We start from the raw sequence: 23,010 nt of genomic DNA, 5'->3' as shown, positions 1-23,010 counted from the left end.
GCAAGTACTCATCTAGTAGCTCTCTGAATCTCTTCATTTGTTCATCTGTCTGTCGATGATAACTCGAAGAGATGTCAAGGTGTGACCTGAATATCCTGAAAAATTCTATTAAGAAGTTGTTAGTGAACATTAAATCTTGGTCACAAATAATAACTTGGGGAACACCCCAATGTTTCACAACAGTCCCTAGGAACAATTGTGTCGTCCCCTCTGCCGAACAGTACTTTGGTGCAGCCATGAAAGTACAATACTTCTTCTGCTCCCCTTGTCTTGTTGGCAAGTGAGACAAGTTTTGGTATAATCAACCATATCATCCCATGTGTGTGGCCAATAATACCTCCCCAATAGTCCTGTCCTTGGAGTTATTCTCCACGAATACCCCTCAACGAACTTCCTCTAGTATCTAGTAAGGCCAAGAAAGGAACGCAACTCCTTCACTGTCGTGGGGATCTTCCACCAAATGTCACGGTCCGCCTTTTTTCACACCGTTGTGAAGGGCCGTGCGGCACTAGCTAAAGCACTCTTGCTTAACTGGCCAGCCGATCGTTTACCAACATTCATCCACGAAGCACTTTCATTAACATTTAATCAGATAGCAGCGGAAATAATAATCAATTCATGAAAGCTGTGGCAACCAAGCAGTAAATATTGAAGCAAACGTAATTCATTAAAAAATCCTCCGTTGACATGTTGTACTTAGCGAGGGAGGCAAGTAAGCTAAGCACATTGACAATTGCTAGTGAGTTTTACAATGATTGATGAACACTCAAACTCGAAAGTCATCAAATACCAAGAGTATTTGTCATTATCAAAACCGGGTATGACCTATCAGGTCGACATATATCCTCATTCGTTGTTTCTAAAAGGTGTAGTGAACACCACAGAAGATAGGTGATCTAGAGAAGGATTGACCCTTAGCAAAAGGAGATACACCTAGATGTGCCATAGATATCTTTTTGTAGCTTAGAGTTTAAGATTTATTTTACTACAACCCTGCTATGATATCAATAAAAAAGTAAGGTGAACTCCCAAGAGGGGTGGGAGGGTGAATTGGGTTCCTTAAGATTTCTTTCCTTACTTTATATTTAAAGATTCCTTAGTTGAATTTTAACCTCTACAATATATACGTTTAGCAATTTACCAATAACCTCAATACTATTGATGATTAATTAAGTTTAAATAATATTCAATCTCAAGTTTAAACCTTTGATGTTGATACTCAGCTGATTAGATTTTAAAAATCAAATTAGAATAGTTTAGAAATAAAACTCAAATTTTAAATTCAAAGCTCAGAATTTATTTCTTTACTTCAATCAATAAAATATAATTTTCATATATTCTATTTTTGAAAACGTTTAGTTTAAGATACTTTGCAGCTGTTTTGATATTCAAAAAATTAGAACTTTAATGATTTTATCAAACCAAGCAATTAGCAAATGTATGCTGAATTTAATATGCTTCAGAATTAGAATTCCAGAACTCCCAAAATTTTTAGCAACATATAAAGATCATTCACACATTTAATATCCTTGCAGAATTTAAAGAGAGTAGGGAAGAAGAGCTTGAAACTAGATTTTTACAAGGTTCGGTCTGCAGCCTATGTCCTTGCCCCAAGCAATGGTTGTGAGGATTCCAACATTTTATTACACTAAATTACAACCTCTTTCCTTCTCAAGTGGAGGTCCCTCTCTAATAAGAATATCCCTTTTCATTAGCCAACAATTCAATAACCCTAAATTGTCAAAAATAACAAGAGAAAACAAGAAACAATCTTGTGTACAGTAAGAACTCTCCACAAAAGCAGATTAGTACAATTGAAAACAAATATACTTTAATCAAAATCAATATAGAAAGATGAAGCTTGTAGTAAATATAACGGGGGTTCTTTCTTATATTGTAGAACTCAGTTAGAAGAGCTAAGAATCGTGAACTTTTATCAGAAAAATCATGGTAGGTACTTCAGCAAAAGTATTAGCAAGAGAGCTTTGGAGAGTAGAAAGAGGTTAACTTCATTTCTGCTTATAGGTGTAATTAATCTTAAGTTTTCACAAGTATTTATAGATATAAAAATTTAATTTTTTATATTCCCCAAATTACTTGGAGTGTTTCCCAAGTTTTCATAGTATTTGGGGACAAAGCAATCAATTTTAGAAACTTTCTCTTGTTGTTTTAAATTTAAAAAACCGAAGGTCAGTCAACTATGCTTTACAGGGTTAGTATCCTGATCCTTTATATTTTAGCAAAATTTCAAACTCAGAATGGGGTTAGTCGCTTGAGCCTATGAGGTTAGTCGCCTGATTCTATTCTGTTTGCTCAATTTACTCAGCATAAAAATTGTCAGTCGACTGAGCGAACATGGTCAATCGCATGAAGTTACAACTTTCTGCAAACTTTGAATTTCGATATGTTAAAGGTGTCAGTCAACTGTTTATACAAGGTTAGTTTCTCGAACTTGCAATTTTTCAAAAACTTTGCTTTTCAACACTTTAAATCTTAGATCTTTGAAAACTTGAACGAGACCTATTAAAAAAAAAATTTTTACAAGTTTTCAAAGCATTGTCTCTAAGTCAATAATTGTTATTAAGAGCTTCATACAACCATATTGAAATCTTTTGAAGTATTTACATAAGGCTCGTATAATATAAGACTACCTTAAACACTAAGTCTTCATGCTTTAGCTTTTATTCATCATAATTAGTTTGACTTTAAGTTTTCAATAGTCTTTAGCTTCATAAAATCTTTACAGTATTAAGTTCAAGCTTTCATTAGACTTGTCAAGTACTTTGGCATTGATTACATGAGTCACTTGATATTTTTTTGTCTAAAAACACTTTAGTCCTGAAACATCATCACTTAGCCAAATATATTAAGTTCCTTTGATTTGTTATTATCAAAATAAGATTCTTAAGCCTTTTTAGGCCAACAAACTTTGTAAATACCTTGCCCATTGCCTTTAAAAGGATGTTGAAAATATTGATTTATGTTCTTCGATATATTAGGGTTGACTTTATGGGTCATACCCTGTTTTGATTATGACAAATACTCGGGTATTTAATGTCTGCCAAGTTGATGTGCAGGTTTATCTTGGCAAAACCATTTTATAGCACTCGGAGACCTGAAGCAAAATGAAGACCCTAGTTGAAGTTGAAGCCTTGAAGACCTTATTTATGATTGTATTTAATTTACATATTCATCATGAGTCTGTAATAGTAAATAGGGTTTGGCTTGTAATATTTGTATGCATCACCTGTATGGTATGTGAGGTAAGCTCAAAATGAAAATGACCTTAGAAAGACCTTAGGGATTACCCTTCTGTTGACTTTCGGTCGATCGACGTTGGATTTTTTCAGTGTCTTCAAAAAGACCTAGAAATGACCCTAGGACACTCACTCATGCATACACATGTTTAGTAATTTGAAATAAGGTGATTGTTGGCTGAAACAGGACCGAAATGCACAAAGTGTGTACACTCGGTTGACCGACACTTTATGTGCAAATTTCCCCCGGTCACCCAACCAAGAACCGGGTCAACAAGTTAACCACAACCCGGTGAACTCTTGTAGTTCATTTGACCCTAGTCAACCGAACTCCCTTGAAGTCAACTTTATTGATTTCTTGGTCAACCAAGAATATTTTGTATATCACCAACTTAGTTGATCGAGTTCCCATGTGTGGGAACTCAATGGTCTGGTCGACCGACTGGCATAGTTTAAATTTGCCCAATCGACTTAACCTTGCGAAATTGGGAAAATCGACTTTAAACATATAAGTCCGATCAACCGAACTCAAAGTTCATTTCACACCCAGTTGAATGAACCCCAAGAACTTCGGTCAACCGCACTTGTCCTGGCCGACTGATGCACTTGGGTTGGTCAGTATTTTTTACCGCGATTAATTTTTTTAAATGATGTTAAATCAATTAAATATTATTAAAAATTTTCTAATTATTCCACTTATTTCCTTAATGGTTATATTTCTGGGGAAGTCTATAAATGCCCCCTCATTTGGAATAATTAGAAAATGATTATCAATCTTGATTAGGAGAAATTCTTTGAAATTCTCAAAATCCATAATACTCCTTTCTAAGCCCCATACACTCATACTTACCTTCTCTTATTGCCAAAAATCTATTGTAAGTTTGACTTGAGTGTTGATTGCCCAATAGGTTTACTCTCCTATGTATTGTGCGTGATTGATACGATTTTTTTTGAGAGCAAAACCCTAAGTATTCTTAGGGGACTTTTTTAATAAGCCTATCCTAAGAAGACTTTGTTAGATCTTCTGAGATTGCACCTTCATTGCAACATCTTGAGAAGCTCGTATTTGATTTTGGTTGCAAAATCTTTTCAAAACATTTCCAAATATCTTGTGAGATTTATCTTAACATACCTTTGAGAAGATATTTGTTTATGTGATAAAAATCTTTGTTGCAATATTCATTGATTAATATCTTTTGTTGAACACAAAGATTAAACTTCTTTTGCAAACCAAGCATATACATTACTTTAGCTTTACACGATTGAGAAAACCTGTTAGTTGAAATATATGAGAGTTGGTTGATATCTTTGTTTGAGCATTTATATTGAATACATTTTGTGATACAAAGATTATAGTAATTGCACTCTCATGCACTGATTACATCGATAGCAAATATTTATTTGAGAGTACATAATAAACCACATTAAGCTTACTCATTATATCATATTGAGTGTATGTGATTGGATGTAACTGGGTACACATTTGCTTTACATGAAAGCATAATCACTTTACCAATTTCATTGATTGTGAACATACTTTTGTATTTCTAGGCACTGGCTTGAAGAGGGAGACTAGCTCTTTGAAATAGTCTCGGATTGGCTTAGACCCGGTTAGGAAAGCTAGGTGCACCATCCTATTAAGGTGTAGGTTGAGGTCAACCCTGCTAATTGACCTGGTTGTAAAGATTGAGGTCAGCCCTGTGCTAATTGGCCTGGTTGTAATCGATGCGGCTCCACCTGTTAAGTGGGCCTTTAGTGGAATCCTCAGACTTGCGAGCTAGAGGTGGGGACATAGGCGCAGTTGGCTGAATCCCGATAACATATCGCGTGCCTTGTTTATATTTTTGCACTTTATATTTACTGCACATGTATGTTATGGTTTGAATGATGCACTTGAATTAAATTTCTACATATTATATTATTGGCCCATTTGGAGTTGCTTAGAAAGATTGTAGGTTGTATTATACAGGTAGTTCATTTAACCTAGGAGATAATTTTTAAAATTCCAATTCACCTCCCCTCTTGGGAATACACCAATTCTAACATTGGTATCAGAGCTTCGTTGCACTAGACTTAAGCTTTTTTTGCAAAAAGATCGCATTGACTCAATTTGATGTATCCCCATTTAGAGAGGGACAATCACCTTCTAGTCCTCCGTTATTTTGTGGTGTTGATTACACCGCTTGGAAAACTAGAATGAGCATATTTGTAAAATCTTTGAATTGGAGGGCCTGGTAGGTGATTGATAAAGGAATTTGTATGCCTGTAGAAAATGATATTAACTTGATGCATGCAAATTCATATGCCATGGACATGTTATATCTTGCATTAGATTCTGATATTTTTGTTGAGTTTGTGGCATGTCAAACTGCAAAAAAAATCTGGGATGAACTAGAAAAAAAATATGGAGAATCCCAGGAGAAGGAGATCGTAACTCCTCTGAATGCTCCAAGCTCAAATGATCAGAAGGAGGTAAATCATGAGCTAGAAGTCAACAAGGAGGTATATGATTCTCACTCTAGCTTGTTTGATGATTATTGTGAGGAATGTTGTGATGTATCATCTACTGAATCATCTATTGATAATACTATTAATGATGCATGCGATGATTCTTATGAAAAATTATGTGATATATCGTATAATGAGTCATCGACTATTTCTGATAATGATACTGTATGCATTGATTCATATGATAGTTATAGAGATAAATCTTGTATTGAATAGTGCTATGAGTTTTATGATGAAAGCATGTCATTGAACAGACAACTAGAAAAGGATTCATTTAAAATTCGTAAGTCTCTAGTTAGAATGTCTTATCATAAAACATTTCTAAAAATTCAAAAGAAAAGGTTGGCTAAACAATTAGAGGAATTAAAAGATTATCATGCCACCTTAGGGAAGAAAAGCATGAAGAAAATATTGAAAATAGTATGCTAGGAGGAAGAAATGGGAGATGATAATTCCTTAGGTTGTAAAAAGAAAAATCTTTAAAAAAGGGTTCAAAATCACCTAATAAATCCCATATAAACTTTATGCCTCATTGAGCAAACATAAGATTAGTAAGCATAGCCTTTCACGAAATACAAAACTTGCTTACAACATAAAAGAAAAGGGCATGTGTGGTTTAACTTTCTATTTAGAAGTTCCAGATGCTTAAGTAAAGAGATGATATGGGTTATCATGATAGCAAACCCCGTAGGTCCAAAGAAAAATTGGATTTAAATTAATATTACTTAATCATTTAATGCTCCCTTAGATCCTAGGTTTAGGTTTAGGGGGTTGTGATATTGTTGCTTAAAATGAAAATTCTTAGTATATGTATTCACTATACACTTTTTCCATACTGAGAAATTGAATAAACTTCACTTCCAAATGGACTAGGCATCTTTGTTTGGTAAATATCTCCAAATGCTTAACCCATGCTTAAATATAATACTTTAAGTTAAGCCACTGTTGTCCATTGCACAAAATTGAGTCTTAGGGTTCCATCTTATATCATATATCACTATACCCTAAACTCACTTTTAAATATGAAAAGCCTAACTCAAAATCAAGCCATCACTCTAGGCTTAAAGCACTACTGATCATAAATGACTAATATATATTGAGTGTAATGACTTAAATAATAAAAATGGTAATTAAATGAAGAGGAAGGGAAATGGAAACGGAAATAGAAGGAGGCAGCAGACTTCCTCGATGAACACTTCACGTTCATCGATGAAATTGCATTTTGGGAGAAATAACCAAGAAAATTAATCATGTCCTTGTCGACAAACACAGGGGATTTGTTGACAAGGATATAAGAGGACCTCATCGACAAAGCCAAGTTTTATCGATGAGAAGATACCGAGAGAGGATTTTTGAAAGTCTGAAATTCTTCGACAAGGGTGCAAGTTCATCGACAAACTTTTTACAGGACTCATCAACGAGGTGACATGTCTCGTTGATGAATCTAACCCTATAAATAGTTGAAAATCAAAATTTTAATATAGAAAATTAGAAATCACACACACTCTCTCTCTTTCTCTCCCTACGATTTCTCTCTCCTCTCTCTTCAATTTCGGATCATCGTTCGCCGGATAAACGATCTAAGACCACCACCACGCTTCTAGGGAAGTTCTCTCCAAATCTATTGAAGCGAATCGTTGGTGGAAGCAAGTTGGAATTCATCCCTGAGTTGAGGTAAGACTTTTTATCTGAAATTTGGTCTTTCCATAGTTGAAGGAAATGATGTACTCGAATAAATATTGAAGTTTAGTTATGGGAATTATCATTTTCAGGGTACTGCTTAGGGTTTCCTACAGGCGTGAGACCAGTATTAAATAAGGGCTTTTCAGTTGCGAGGTAAGGGGATAAATTAAAACAATTAATTTTCATTGAAATTATTATTATTTAATAGTAGAATAATTTTCATAAATCATGTGATTTTATATGAGCATAATTGAGAAAAGGTAAGTTTGGGAAAATACTGCAATTGTACAGGAAATGTGTTTTCAGAATGGAATATATGGTTTCCTTCAATTCGTGTTGCATGAATATTATTTTATATATATATTATACCATGTTAAGTTAGATTTACAAGATAAAGCATGTTGATAAATATTTTTAGGAATAACATGGTAAACACAGTAAATTATGTTTTCGGAATATATGATATGTTCGGTGCAAGGCCGTAATTGATGTTTGGCGCGAGGCCATATTTACTCATGTTATTCGGCACGAGGTCGTATTTATTCATGTTTTCGGTGCGAGGCCATATTTATTCATGTTTTCGGTGCAAGGCCATAATTATTATGTTAATGTAAGATTTAGAAAATGCTATTAGTTGATTTATGATAAACAGTATATGTTCATGTACTACATGTTATCAGAACCCAAATGTTAGTTTAGTTCAATTTCAGGAGCACGGTACCGTAGCTTATAGATCGGATATCTATGATCCGATTGGTGCTAACCACCCCACGAGGGGTTGGGAGATGGATAGTCGATGTGACTTTCAGTGTAGAGTGAAGACGTCCACCTGGTAGTCTGGATCAGGGTGTGGTGGGCCCATCGTACTTATAGACATTTTTGATTTGGCAATGGTCGGCCAGCCATTGTCGGGTCCCGCCTTCGGGTTGCACAACCCATCATGGGGGGTAATACATGACATCAGCTAGCTATGCATCCCAGGAAGTTTTCAGTATTATAGATTGTATCAGATGACACATAATTAGTATGATTACTTGGAAGTATGAAATTTTATGTTTATTTAACCATTTACAATTTATGTTTATGGTATGTAAAATGTACGGTATAAGTATTATAGCATTAAATATTCATGTTGCTAAACAACTGATTTTAATTTATCTACTGTTATTGAGAGGTGTCTCACTCCGAATATTAAATGATTTTGAGGAAACCCAGAGAGACCGAAGGGTCAGGGCCGCCGCTGAGTGAGTTGAGCTCCCCTGCTAGAAGGGTAAGTTCTAATTTAGGATCAGGAGAGTTTTGTTGTAAGATCCTAGGTTCATTTTGGTATTTTTGGGAGATTGTATATAAACACAAATATTTAGGAATGTAGGTAACTCTGGTGTTTAGATTTTATTGTTACGAAATTGTGATTTAAATTTACTGCGGCTTAGGTTTCCACTGTGTTTAACAGTTGTCCCTGATACCCACGGGTTCGGGTTGACCATTTTATTTATTATGTTTCATTTTATATTAAAATAAGCAGGTCGTTACAGTTTAGCATCAGAGCCTAAGATACTAGGTTCTATAGACTTTAGAGTGCAGCAGTAATAATACCAGAGTATAGGATAAGGGAATTTGAGGTTTGGTTTTGTATTCTAGATGCAGGACTTCCGCGGTGGTTTGTGTGATTTTCCTGGGGTGATGATTTTTGGATGGGCATGGTAAACTATCGTCGGGTTGGGTATATAGGTTGCAGGATTGAACCTTGAACTAAGGTTAGAAGAGATGAATTAATTAGGAATAAATACTATATTGGTTGGATGATATGTATAGTGAAGGGGTCCTGAGTTAAGTTACTTGTTTTTCAGGATGGACCTTGGTGGCAGTAGTGCCCATGCTAGTGGGAATGAGGGTGCTGGACCCTCAGGCGCTGCAAGTAGTGACTCGAATGTGGTTTTGCGCAGTGTAGCACATCAAGTTATGGCAGAAATTTCAAGGAGTTCGAGGGAACAAGGGGGTCCATCGGTAGGCCACAGTAACACGATTGAGAAATTCATCAAGATGAATCCTCCAGATTTCTCAGGAGGAACAGATCCTGCAGTCGCTAAAAACTAGGTGCAGGAGATTGAGAAAATATTTGTAGTGCTGTAGTGTTCTGAGGAGTAGAGGGTGCTGTTTGCTACCTATAGATTGACTAGAGAAACCGTGATATGGTGGTCGGCGGTGAAACTTTTAGAGCAGCAAAGGTTAGTACCCATGGAGATGACATAGGAGCGGTTCAAGAAGATATTCTTCGACAGGTATTTTCTAGCTTCATCCAGGGAAGCAAAGATTAAGGAGTTCCTAAATCTGAAGCAGGGACAGCAAACCATACAAAAGTATGCGGTGAGGTTTATTCGAATTATCTCACTTCGCCCCGTACATCATACCAGATGAAGCAAAGAAGGTACGACAGTTTAAGAGAGGTTTGAGGAGAGAAATACACAAGCAAGTGTCGATTCTAAAGTTGCACGATTTTGCTAGGCTAGTGGATAGAGCCACTATAGCGGAGATTAGGGAGCGATTGGAGGCTAAGGAGCAAAGAAAGAAGAAGAGATCTGCACCTTCTGGTTCCCAGCAGGGAGTCGGTCGTGGTTCATTGAAAAGAGGTGGTTATTATAGAGACCGAAAATAGGAGACCAGGAATTGTGGTTTCCAAGGTGTGTAGCCTTCTCCAGCTTGCTTGTCTTGTGGGAAGAGACATTTGTGGGAGTGTTATGCCGAGTGAGGTGTCTGCTATCAGTATGGGGAGCCAGGACATATGATAAGGGAGTGTCAAGTTCAGATTGGTACTGCTCTTACTGCTAGACCTGCTAGAGGAGGCTACCAGGCACCACGTGGAGGCGAGTAGAGCAATATGGCTCTAGCTAGGGTTTTCTCTTTGATGCCAGGCGATGCTGAGCTGGCCGACGATGTGGTGACAGGTGTGGTTAATATGTTTTCATTTAAAGTTATTGCACTTTCTGATTCTGGTACCACACACTTGTTTGTCTCCTTAGGGTGTGTTAAATTGTGTGGGGTTGAAACACAATCACGAGATGTCGGGTTATTAGTGGCTACACCAACCAGGTCAGTGGTGAGATGTAGTAGGATGCTTCTTGGTTGTCCAGTTGATGTTCAGGGGAGAATTTTATCTGCTGATTTGGTGGTGCTAGATATGCACATGTTTGACATCATCTTCGGCATGGATTGGCTAGCAGCTAATTCTGCTATTATAAACTTTCATGCAAAAGAAGTGATATTCAGACCTTCAGGGAAACTAGAATTCAGATTTATAGGGTCACGAATGCAATCTCTACCTCAGATGGTTTCAGCTGTTCAGGAAAGGAATTGCTCTTGAGTGGTTATTAGGGATTTGTGGCTTTCATGAAGGAAACAACAGGGAATGAAGTGAAGCTCACCAGCACGCCAGTAGTAAAGGAGTTTACTGATGTGTTTCCAGATGAATTTCTAGGTTTGCCATCTGATCGAGAGGTAGTTTTCCTATTGATCTACTTCCAGGTACAGCGCCATTCTCTAAAGCACCGTATCAAATGGCGCTAGCGGAGTTGGCAGAACTAAAAGATTAGTTGCAATATTTGCTTGATAAGGGCTTTATATGGCCTAATGTATCTCCGTGGGGAGTTCCAGTGCTATTTGTGAAGAAGAAGGACGAGTCTATGAGGATGTGCATAGATTACAGGGAGATTAATAAAGTGACTATCAAGAACAAGTATCCTCTACCCTGTATCAATGATTTGTTTGACTAGCTCCAGGGTACACAGGTATATTCTAAGATCAACCTCAGGTCAGGTTGCCATCAAGTAAAGGTGAGAGCAGAAGATGTATCTAAGACGGCTTTTAGGACCAGGTATGGGCATTACGAGTTTCTTGTTATGCCATTTAGTCTGACAAATGCTCCTGGGATATTTATGGACTTGGTGAATCGGGTCTTCCATCCATGTTTTAAATCAGTTTGTGGTTGTTTTTACTGATGACGTACTGGGCTATTCGAAGAGTTTTAAAGAGCAGAAGATACATTTGAGGCAGGTTTTGCAGATGCTTAGGGAGAAGAAGTTGTATGCAAAATTCAGTAAATGTGACTTCTGGCTCGAAAAAGTTGTGTTTTTGGGGCATGTTATCTTAGGAGATGGAATTTCTGTGGATCCCAGTAAAATTGAGGTGGTGGTGAATTGGGCTAGACCGAGCAACATCTAGGAGATCAGGAGTTTCTTAAGGTTAGCTGGATATTACTATCATTTTGTAGAGGGGTTCTCAACTTTATCAAGGCCTTTGACACGACTGACTAGGAAAAATGCCCGATTTGAATGGGACGACAGCTATGAGTAGAGTTTTCAGAAACTGAAGCAGAGGCTAGTCATAGCACCAGTACTGATCATCCCGTCTAGGGGTGAGGGGTATACTATCCATAGTGATGCATCCTTGAATGGACTTGGCTATGTATTGATGCAGCATGACAGGGTAGTGGCATATGCATCCAGACAATTGAAAGAATATGAAAAAAACTACCCTACCCTACCCACGATCTTGAATTGGCTACAGTGGTACACGCATTGAAAATTTAGAGGCATTACTTGTACGATGAGCCGTGTGAGATTTTCTCCAACCACAATAGCTTAAAGTATTTCTTCACCCAGAAGGAATTGAATATGAGGCAGAGAAGGTGATTAGAATTGATTAAGGATTTTGACTATACCATCAGTTACCACCTTGGGAAAGCAAATGTGGTAGCTGATGCACTGAGCAGGAAGTCTGGGGAATTAGCGTTGACGGCTATGGAGATCTAGTGTCCGATCATGATGGATCTGGAGAGACTCGACATTGAATTGATAGAGAGTAATACTCCAGTATGTATCGCCAACCTAGTGGTACGATCTACTCTCCAAGAAAGAATTAAAGCCGCCCAAAAAGAAGACCCAGAATTAGTAGAAGTGATGGATAGAGTGCAGAGTGGTCAGGGTGAGGAATTCTGCATTTCAGATGATGGAGCTTTACAGTTCCATTCTAGATTATGTGTTCCTGCTGATGCTGACATTAGGAGGACTATTTTGGAGGAGGCTCACAGATCTTTGTATACAGTTCATCCCAGCAGTATGAAAATGTATAGGGATCTGCGAGAGTTTTATTAGTAAAGTGGTATGAAGAGAGAGATTGTCGAATATGTAACCCAGTGCTTGATGTGCCAAGAGGTAAAAACTGAGCACCAGAGGCTGGCAGGTCAGATGCAGCCACTGTTTATCCCAAAGTGAAAGTGGGATCATATATCCATGGATTTTGTTGCAGGGTTGCCGTCGACATTGCATGGCCAGAATGTGATTTGGGTGATAGTAGATTGGTTGACTAAGACCACCCATTTTCTCCCTATCAAGATCAGCTATCCCCTCAACCATTTGGCAGAGATTTACATCCAGGAGATAGTTCATTCTTATGGGGTGCTAATATCTATAGTGTCAGATCGAGACCCGCGTTTCACGTCACGGTTCTGGAGAAGCTTGTGGGAAGATTTAGGGTCTCAACTATCTTTTAGCACGACATTCCATCCTCAATCAGAAGGGTAGATTGAGAGGATGATACAAATAGTAGAAGATATGCTCTACGCATGTGTATTAGATTTTGGGGGTAGTTGGACTCAGTTTATGCCGCTGGTAGAGTTCGCGTATAATAACAGTTTTCAGGCCAACATTGGTATGGCACCATTTGAGGCACTGTATGGTAGGATATGTTGATCTCCTTTGTATTGGGATGAGATGGGTGAGCGGCGATTTGTGGGGCCAGAGTTGGTACAATAGGCATACGATAAAGTTCAACTCATCAGGGATAGAATCAGTGCATCTTAGAGACGACATAAGAGTTATGCCGACAATCACCGTAGGAATTTGGAATTCGATGTGGGTGAACATGTATTTTTGAAGATAGCTCCATTAAAAGGGGTTATGAGGTTTGGCAGGAAAGGTAAACTTAGGCCTAGGTTCATCGGTCCATTTGAGATTTTAGAGAAAGTGAGACCGATTGCCTATAGGCTAGCTTTGCCACCTACACTATCCAGGATGCATGACGTATTCCACGTATCTATGTTGAGGAAATACGTCATAAATCCTTTTCATATTATCAGCAATGGTGAGTTAGAGCTCAGTGATTCGCTAGTCTATGAGGAGGTACTAGTGCAGATTTTGGACAGAAAGGAACAGGAACTACGTAATAAGAAGATTCCTCTAGTAAAGGTTCTATGGAGGAATCATGCAATAGAATAAGCTTCTTGGGAGCTTGAGGAACAAATTAGACATAAGTACCCACAATTGTTCCAAGAAGATCAGATGTAATTGGAAAATGTAAGTAAATATATAATGTTTCTTTTGCAGGGACATGTAATATTCTAGTAGTAAGTGATATTTAAGTTTTGGGGGAAATTTTTGTTGACCTTATAGGTCATGCCCGGTTTTGATTATGACAAATACTCATTACAACTAATGAGTATTTGAGGTTTTGTGCATGAACTAAAATTGTCAAGATCGAGAATGGCACAAAGCTAGTGCAAACAAAATCCCATTTGTGTTGTAATATGCATTTCATTTACGTAATTGGCCTGTAATAGTAATTAGGGCTCTGGTTTGTAATAAGCTCACACACATCACATGCATGATTTATTACGTAAGCTCAAACCAACCATAATGCAAAATGACCTTAGAATGACCTTAGGGTTTACTTTTTCGGCGCCTTTATTTTGGACCCCAAGTGACCTTAGGACACACACCATTGCACCTATGATTGTTAGGCACTTGAATAGGGTTTGTATGTTTCAAGACTGGACAGAAATGCACACATTGTGCACTTTTGGTCGACCGGCCAAGGCAGTTCATTTTTCCCTGGTCGACCGAAACAGGCCGGGGTCAATAGTTGTCCAAGGCCCTAGTTGACCGAACCAGTGTAGTTCAAACCTCCTGGTCGACCCCCCCTTGAGGTCAACATATTGACCATTTGGTCCACCGAGCAAAAAGTGTACACCAACTACCTGGTCGACCGAGGGTCCTCGGGAAAAATCCCAACGGTTTGGTCGATCGAACCAGCCAGTTCAAAATGGCTCGGTCGACTGAACCTCAGAGAAATCAGAAATCACCACTTTCAGTCGATCGAGCCTTTAGTTCAAAAACCTCCTTGTTGACCGAACCATATGAGATCTGGTCGACCAAAACTGTTCTGGTCGACCGGACCTCTCGGGTTGCCCTAGTTTTTACCGCAGGAAAATATTTTTTAAACAAGGTTAAAATATTTGAAATGTCATTAAACTTTTTTAATAATTCCCAATAGGTCCCTAACGGTCATATCTCTTCCTATGTCTGTATATATAAAATAATTTGTGAAAAATTATGGGGGATTAGCCACTTTGATTAGGAGAAATTCTCTGAAATTTCAAAATCCTATAATACTCATATCTAAGCCCCAACCACTCATACTTACCTTCTCTTGTTGCTCAAACTATCTGTAAGTTGATTGAGTGCTTGATTAGAAAGGTTTGCTATCCCATTCTGATTAGATTGATTTGATTTTTACAAGAGCTAAAACTAAGTGTTCTTAAGAGACTTTGTTAATAAGTCTCTCCTAAGAAGACCTATATAAAACTTCTGAGTATTGCATATTCATTGCAATATCTTGAGAAGTTTGTACTTTTTTTTTGGATTGCAAAAACTTCTCAAACATTTTCAAATATCTATTGTGCCTTCATCTTGAATGATATTTTAAGAGATATTTGTTTGTGTGATAGTGATATTTGTTGCAATATTCACTCACTCATATATTATTTGCTGAATACAAAGATTACACATCTTTTGCAAACCAAGCATATACATCATTTGATACTTACATGCTTGAGACATCCCGCTGATTGAAATACTTGAGACTTGACATCTTTTTGTGAACTTATTGGTATAATATCTTGTGATACAAAGATTGCTTGATTGATACTCTCACGCACTCATTACACTGATAGTAAACATATATATCTGAGAGTTGAGATACTGGACAACATTAAGCTTACATATTAAATCGTATTATGGTGTATGTAATTGCGCGTATTTGGGTACACATCTGCTTTACATGAAAACACAATCACTGTACCATTTCATTATATACACATTTGTTGTATTTCCAGGAATGGGCCTGAAGATGGAGACTAGCCATGGAATAGTCTCGGATTGGCTTAGACTCAGTTAGGAAAGCTAGGTGCGCCATCCTGTTAAGGCGTGTAGGTTAAGGTCAGCCCCGCTAATTGACCTGGTTAAGGTTGAGGTCAGCCTTGTGTTAATTGACCTGGTTGTAATCGGTGTTGCTCCACCCTTAAGTGAGCTATTAGTGGAATCCTCAGGATTGAGAGTTGAGGCAGGGACGTAGGCACAGTTGGCCAAACCCCGATAACATATTGTGTGTCTATTTATATTTTCACACTTTATATTTACCACATGTATATGTTATTATGTGAATGATGCGCTTGATTTAAATTTTCATATATTATATTTATCAGGGCACTTGGAACTGGATGGAAAGACCCTAGGTTGTAATATTTTCTCAACATCTAGTTCAACCTAGGAGAAAAATTTTAATATTCCAGTTCACCCCCCCTCTTGGGAATACACTAATTCTAACAATTGGTATTAGAGCCTCGTTGCACTTGACTTCAACGTTTTTGCAAAAAGATTGCAATGGCTCACTCTGGTGTATCCCTATTTGGCGAGGGTCATTCACCTTTAAGTCCTCCTATGTTTTGTGGTGTTGATTACACTACCTGAAAAATTAGAATGAGCATTTTTATAAAATCAATGAACTGGAGGGCCTAGGAGGTGATTGTTAATGGAATTTGTATGCCTATAGAAAATGATATTAAATTGATGCATGCAAATTCATATGCCATGGACATGCTATATTGTGCTTTAGATACTGATATTCTTCACAAGTTTATGGCATGTTGTAGTGCACAGGAGATCTGGGTTGTGCTTGAAATGAAATATGGAGAGACTAGAAAAGGGAAACCATCACTCCAGAGATGTCATGTTCAGATGCTCAGGGAGTGGTAAGTGATAGGGATAGTGCATCAATAGAACATGAGGTATATGATTCTCACTTTAGCTTGTTTGAGGACTCATGTGTTGTATGCGATGTCGCTACATGTGCTAAATCATCCTTTAAATACCATGAAAATTCTGTTGATGATTCGTGTGATGATTCTTATGCTGAATGTTGTATTGTGACACATGCTAAATCATCTGTTGATAATAGTGTCAATGATGTATATGATTACTTCTGTGAAAAGCATTGTAGAACATCGTATGATGAATCATCCGAGAATATTTGTGTTAGTCCTGTTGTACATGCATGCATTGATTCATATGAAAACTATTGTGTTAATTCTTATGATGAATCATGTGTTGACTTGAATAATAAAAGCATACTGTCATTTGAGAAACGAGAAAAGACTTTATTGAAAATGAATAAATTTCTAGTTAAAATATCTAAGCAAAAATCATTGTTGAAAATTGAGAATAAGGGGATAGTTATACAATTGAAAGAATTAAAAGATCATCATGATGTCCTTGAGAGGAAAAAGATTAAGAAGATATTGAAAATTATTTGCTTAGAAAAGGAAATAGATGATTATTCTATCGTTGCACCCAAAATAGAATATAAAAAGAATAATCATAATGAACTCTTAAGAGCCAAAAGAAATAGATTTTTCAAAAAGGGTTCATATTATAAGTCCCATAGTCATACGTCGTCAAATCAGAATAAAACAAGTAAGCATAATTCGTCACATGCTTATAAATCTTGCTCATCTTGTAAAATGAAAGGGCGTATCCGACTTAGAAATGCTAGAGGTATGGACAAAGAAATTATGTGGGCTGTTATGAAAGCAAACCTCATAAGTCCTAAGGAAAATTGGATTTAACTTAATTTTACTCAATTTGTTAATGCTTCCTTAGTTCCTAGGCTTAGGAGGTTGTGATGACGATAGGTTTAGGAAGTGGTTGTTGCTTATAATGATAATCTTAGTGTACGCACTCACCTATCTTGTTATACGAAGAATCCTTATCCACTTCCATATGGACATGGCATGTATGCCTGGTATTTAATTCCAAATACTTAACCCATGTTATCATGAAAATAAAAAATTTGAGCATACTTTTGTCCATTGCACAAAATTGAACTGTAGATATCTTGTCTTGCATTATATCTTTTTACCCTAATCTCATTAGTCAAGACCTAGTCATCACTCTAGGTATAAGCACTATTCATTAAAATTCCATATTTATTGTATGGTTATTAAAAGTCATCATTCTCAATCAAGATTAGAGGCAACCACTGAGGAATTCACACTTCATTGATAAAATCAAAATATTCCCTTCAAACTTAAAATACAGAATTCCTCTAATTTTGGTTTATCTCATCTATAGAAAATCCTTACCAAACCATGATCATATTCAGTAAGGTTTCACCCATTCCTTGGTTTGTATCTTTGCTCATCATCATTTCTAAAGGATACTCTCCAGTCACCAAAAGAGCATAGCTTAAGAAAAGTCTTACACTCCTTAGTGCTCGGTGCTCGGTGCCAAAATAGGTCAATAAGTCAATTCTTGGTACGCACCTCATTTGAGCAATACCTCTTCACCAAGAATCCACAATAATCATATTTTTGTTGCAATATATCAAATCTAGACCTAAGGGAGAACTTTGGATCAAAATCAGGCAAAATCGGGAAAATTTACTATGCTCGGTCGACCGAGTATTGAAGGTATAAAAGCTCCTGGTCGATCAAACCTTCATTGACTTTGACCTTACGGTCGACCAAACTTCAGTGAACATATTCCCCACGGTGGACCAAACATGGTTATAGTACTCCCTTTCGATCAACTAACCATCTCAGTTCATTTTCTCCTCGATCGACCGAATAGTGTTGGTGCCTGGGGAAGTTCAAGCGTCGATCGACCGTATCTACTTTTGGTTAATCGAGCTGGAGTATATATATATACCTTTTCTTTATTTTCAGCTCACTTGTGTGAAATTCTTGAGAGATCTTTCACCCCTTCCTTGTATTTCCAAGAATCCCAGCCTCACACCCTTATCGCTATGGCACACATTGAAGCCCACGACATTGCACACGCCGAGGATGAGTACTTTCTTTCAAAGAGGTGCAAAGTTAGATACATATGGGAGTTCCATCCCAAGGAGGCAATATTAGGTAAGATCCTCGATCTAGACTTCATGAATCAATACTTTAGTAATGTAATGGATATGTTCGAGTATCAAGGGTGGAAAATGTTTATTTCTTACCAGCCTGGGGGTTATTACCCAACCTATGTTAGAATGTTTTACGCCAATTTGGGTAACGATGAAAATGGGTACTTTTCCTGTGTATTGAGGACAGATGTGCATTTTGACGCTCAATATATCTCAGATGTCCTTGATATTGACTGTGGATTCGCATGCCCAGATGTGGTAAATTCCTGGATCTTCGAACAGGAATTCACGGTCGACACATTTGCGAATCTGACCCTATCTGACCCTGGCACTGCTAGCCAAAACCATCCCCTGCAGTACAAATAGTCACATTAGAGGCTAAGGTCGTGCACCACCTGATCACATACAATGTCCTGCCTAAGGCAGGGTCTAGAGTGCACGTGTCATTCTTGGACTGTTTTATCATGTGGTGTCTATTTGCTCGAAAGAAATTGGATCTGCTCAACCTGATAATCCAATGGATGATGGCAAAAACAATTGGCCACCGTATTATTATGCCATATGGGGGTATCTTGAACAAGCTATTTAGGAATATTGGAGTCACGCGCTCAAATGTGGCTTCACTGAAGAGGAGATGACCTGCTGATATCTTCTCTGGCATGACTCTGACACTGATGGGGTACGAGCTTGTTGGGAACATCTGGGTGCCCTTTAGGGGAGCAGCAGCACAGATAGAGGCCCCACAGGAGCAACCATAGCCTCCGCAACCATCAAACTTGGATCTTATGGCTGCCATCACCAGTTTGTCTGACTTATTCGCACAGTTTGGAGGATCAGTCCAGTAAGATTTGGGGGACTTGGCATCATCATCGACTACACTTCGTGAGGAGTTCCAAAAGTTCTCCATCTCTACTGCTAGTCGCTTTACAGATTTGGAGCAATCCATGACAGTCAGCTTCAGTGAGCTAAACGATCGCATTCAGGAGATGCAGGATGATAGAGATAGGATGACCATGAACTTCGAATTTGATGCTGGTGACAGTGGTGATGAAGGAGATGATGGAGGGGAGTTCTAGACTCCGGAGTTGTTTGTAGATCAAATCATGTGGCTTTGATTCATTTTATTTTATCTTATTTCATCTGGTCTATACTAAATAAAAACACCTTTTACTTTTATTTTGTAATCTCATGATACTATGATATACTACCCTATTTAATTATGATATATATAAGAAGTACCTTGATTTGCATGTGCTTGTGTTTAACTGTTTATTTTATTGAAATGCATGAGTAGTATAGAATGCCTACTGCATGGCGGATGCAGTTGTTGAGAATTTCCTGCTGGTAGATGTTAGGTTCTCACATGCCTTACTACTGTGATACTTTCTGTTTGAGAATTGTTTTTGTGTAGGTAAAATTTTAGGAAAAGTCCGATTTACAAACGGCATGCTATCGAATTTTCTACAAATATTTGCCCAAATGATTGAAACAATTCTGTGTGTGCAAAATCTAAAAATATCATAGTTAATTCATTTGAGTCGAAATGTTAAATTTTTTTTGGGGGTTGATTGTGCATATATATGTTTAACTTAATTGTCTCATAACTTGCATAATTTTAGGGGGAGCTCTCTCATTGGAACTTTTCAAGTCTTAACAACTAATTCTATTGTTGATTTATCTTCTTATTTGAGACTTTGTGAAAATTGATTATTGATTGTGTGCACAGTTCATATTTCTATCACATGCTTATATTGCTTGTCATCTGTGTTGCACAATTTGTCCAATTCATATTCATATTGATATTCTATTTGCTTTCTTGGACCATACTGAACTGTCTGAGTAGTTGTGGATAAATTGCTAGGACATTTCAACTCAAACAGGTTACACTTATATAGGTTTTCTTTTGGAAAGTCCGATTTACAAATGGCACTTTGCCGAAATTTTCAAAAGGTATTTCCAAAATTATTCTTGTATAAATGTAATAATCACCCATTGCTTATGATTTTAATTTGGCCCTTTTTGTTGTTGCCAAAAGGGGGAGATGGAAAAGGGCAAAAATAATGGGTTTGTTTAAAAATAAATTGGATGCATATTGTGAGGGGGAGCCTTCTTGGGCTTAACCCTATATTTTTGCCAATCGTATTTGTCATCATCAAAAATAGGGAGAATGTTGACCTTATAGGTCATGCCCGATTTTGATTATGACAAATACTCATTACAACTAATGAGTGTTTGAGGTTTGTGCATGAACTAAAATTGTCAAGATTGAGATTGGCACAAAGCTAGTGAAAAAAAAATCCCATTTGAGTTGTAATATGTATTTCATTTACATAATTGGCCTGTAATAGTAATTAGGGCTCTGGTTTGTAATAAGCTCACACACATCACATGCATGATTTATTATGTAAACTCAAACCAACCATAATGCAAAATGACCTTAGAATGACCTTAGGGTTTACTTTTTTGGTGCCTTTATTTTGGACCCCAAGTGACCTTAGGACACACACCATTGCACCTATGATTGTTAGGCACTTGAATAGGGTTTGTATGTTTCAAGACTGGACAGAAATGCACACATTGTGCACTTTCGGTCGACCGGCCAAGGTAGTTCATTTTACCCTCGTCGACCGAAACAAGCCTGGGTCAACACTCGACCAAGGCCCTAGTCGACCGAACAAGTGTAGTTCAAACCTCCTGGTCGACCGAAACCCCCTAAGGTCAACATATTGACCATTTGGTCCACCAAGCAAAAATTGTACACCAGCTACCTGGTCAACCAAGGGTCCTCGGAAAAAATCCAAACGGTCTGGTCAACCGAACCAGCCATTTCAAAATGGCCCGGTCGACCGAACCTCAGAGAAATGGGAAATCGCCCACTTTCGGTCGACCGTGCCTTTAGTTCAAAACCTCCTGGTTGACCGAACCATAGGAGATCTGGTCGACCGAAACTGTTCTAGTCAACCAGACCTCTCGGGTTTCCCTGATTTTTACCGCAGTTAAACATTTTTTAAACAGGGTTAAAAAATTTGAAATATCATTAAACTTTCATAATAATTCCCAATAGGTCCTTAACTGTCATATCTCTTCCCATATCTATATGTATGAAATCATTTGTTAAAAATTATAAGGGATTAGCCACTTTGATTAGGAGAAATTCTCTGAAATTTCAAAGTCCTATAATACTCATATCTAAGCCCTAACCACTCATACTCACCTTCTCTTGTTGCTCAAACTCTCTGTAAGTTGATTGAGTGCTTGATTAGAAAGGTTTGCTCTCCCATTCTAATTAGATTGATTTGATTTTTAGAGCTAAACCTAAGTGTTCTTAGGGGACTTTGTTAATAAGTATCTTCTAAGAAGACTTATATAAAACTTCTGAGTATTGCATATTCATTGCAATATCTTGAGAAGTCTGTACTTGTTTTTCAGATTGCAAAAACTTCTCAAACATTTTCAAATATCTATTATGCCTCCATCTTGAAAGATATTTTAAGAGATATTTTTTTATGTGATAGTGATCTTTATTGCAATATTCACTCACTCATATATTATTTTTTGAATACAAAGATTACACATCTTTTGCAAACCAAGCATATACATCATTTGATACTTACATGCTTGAGACATCCCGCTGATTGAAATACTTGAGACTTGACATCTTTGTGTGAACTTATTCGCTGAATATCTTGTGATACAAAGATTGCTTGATTGATACTCTTACACACTCATTACACTGATAGTAAATATATATATCTGAGAATTGAGATACTGGACCACATTGAGCTTACATATTAAATCATATTGTGGTGTATGTAATTATGCGTATTTGGGTACACATATTCTTTACACAAAAGCACAATCACTGTACCATTTGATTATATGCACATTTGTTGTATTTCCAGGCATAGGCCAGAAGAGGGTGACTAGGCTTGGAATAGTCCCGGATTGGCTTAGACCCAGTTAGGAAAGCTAGGTGTAGTATCTTGTTAAGGCATGTAGGTTGAGGTTAGCCCCGCTAATTGACCTGGTTAAGGTTGAGGTAAGTTCTGTGCTAATTGCCCTGGTTGTAATCAGTGTTGCTCCACCCTTAAGTGAGCTATTAGTGGAATCCTCGAGCTTGTGAGCTTAAGGCGGGGACGTTGGCACAGTTGGCCGAGCCCCGATAACATATTGTGTTTCTATTTATATTTCTGCACTTTATATTTAGCACACGTTTATGTTATTATGTGAATGATGCGCTTGATTTAAATTTCCATATATTATATTTATCGGCGCACTTGGAACTGGATAGAAAGACCCTAGGTTGTAATATTTTCTC

Source organism: Malania oleifera, chromosome 11 (genome assembly GCF_029873635.1).
Source record: "Malania oleifera isolate guangnan ecotype guangnan chromosome 11, ASM2987363v1, whole genome shotgun sequence".
Lineage (NCBI taxonomy): Eukaryota > Viridiplantae > Streptophyta > Magnoliopsida > Santalales > Ximeniaceae > Malania > Malania oleifera.
The sequence above is the reverse complement of the archived record's forward strand: the minus strand, read 5'-3'. Positions refer to the sequence as shown.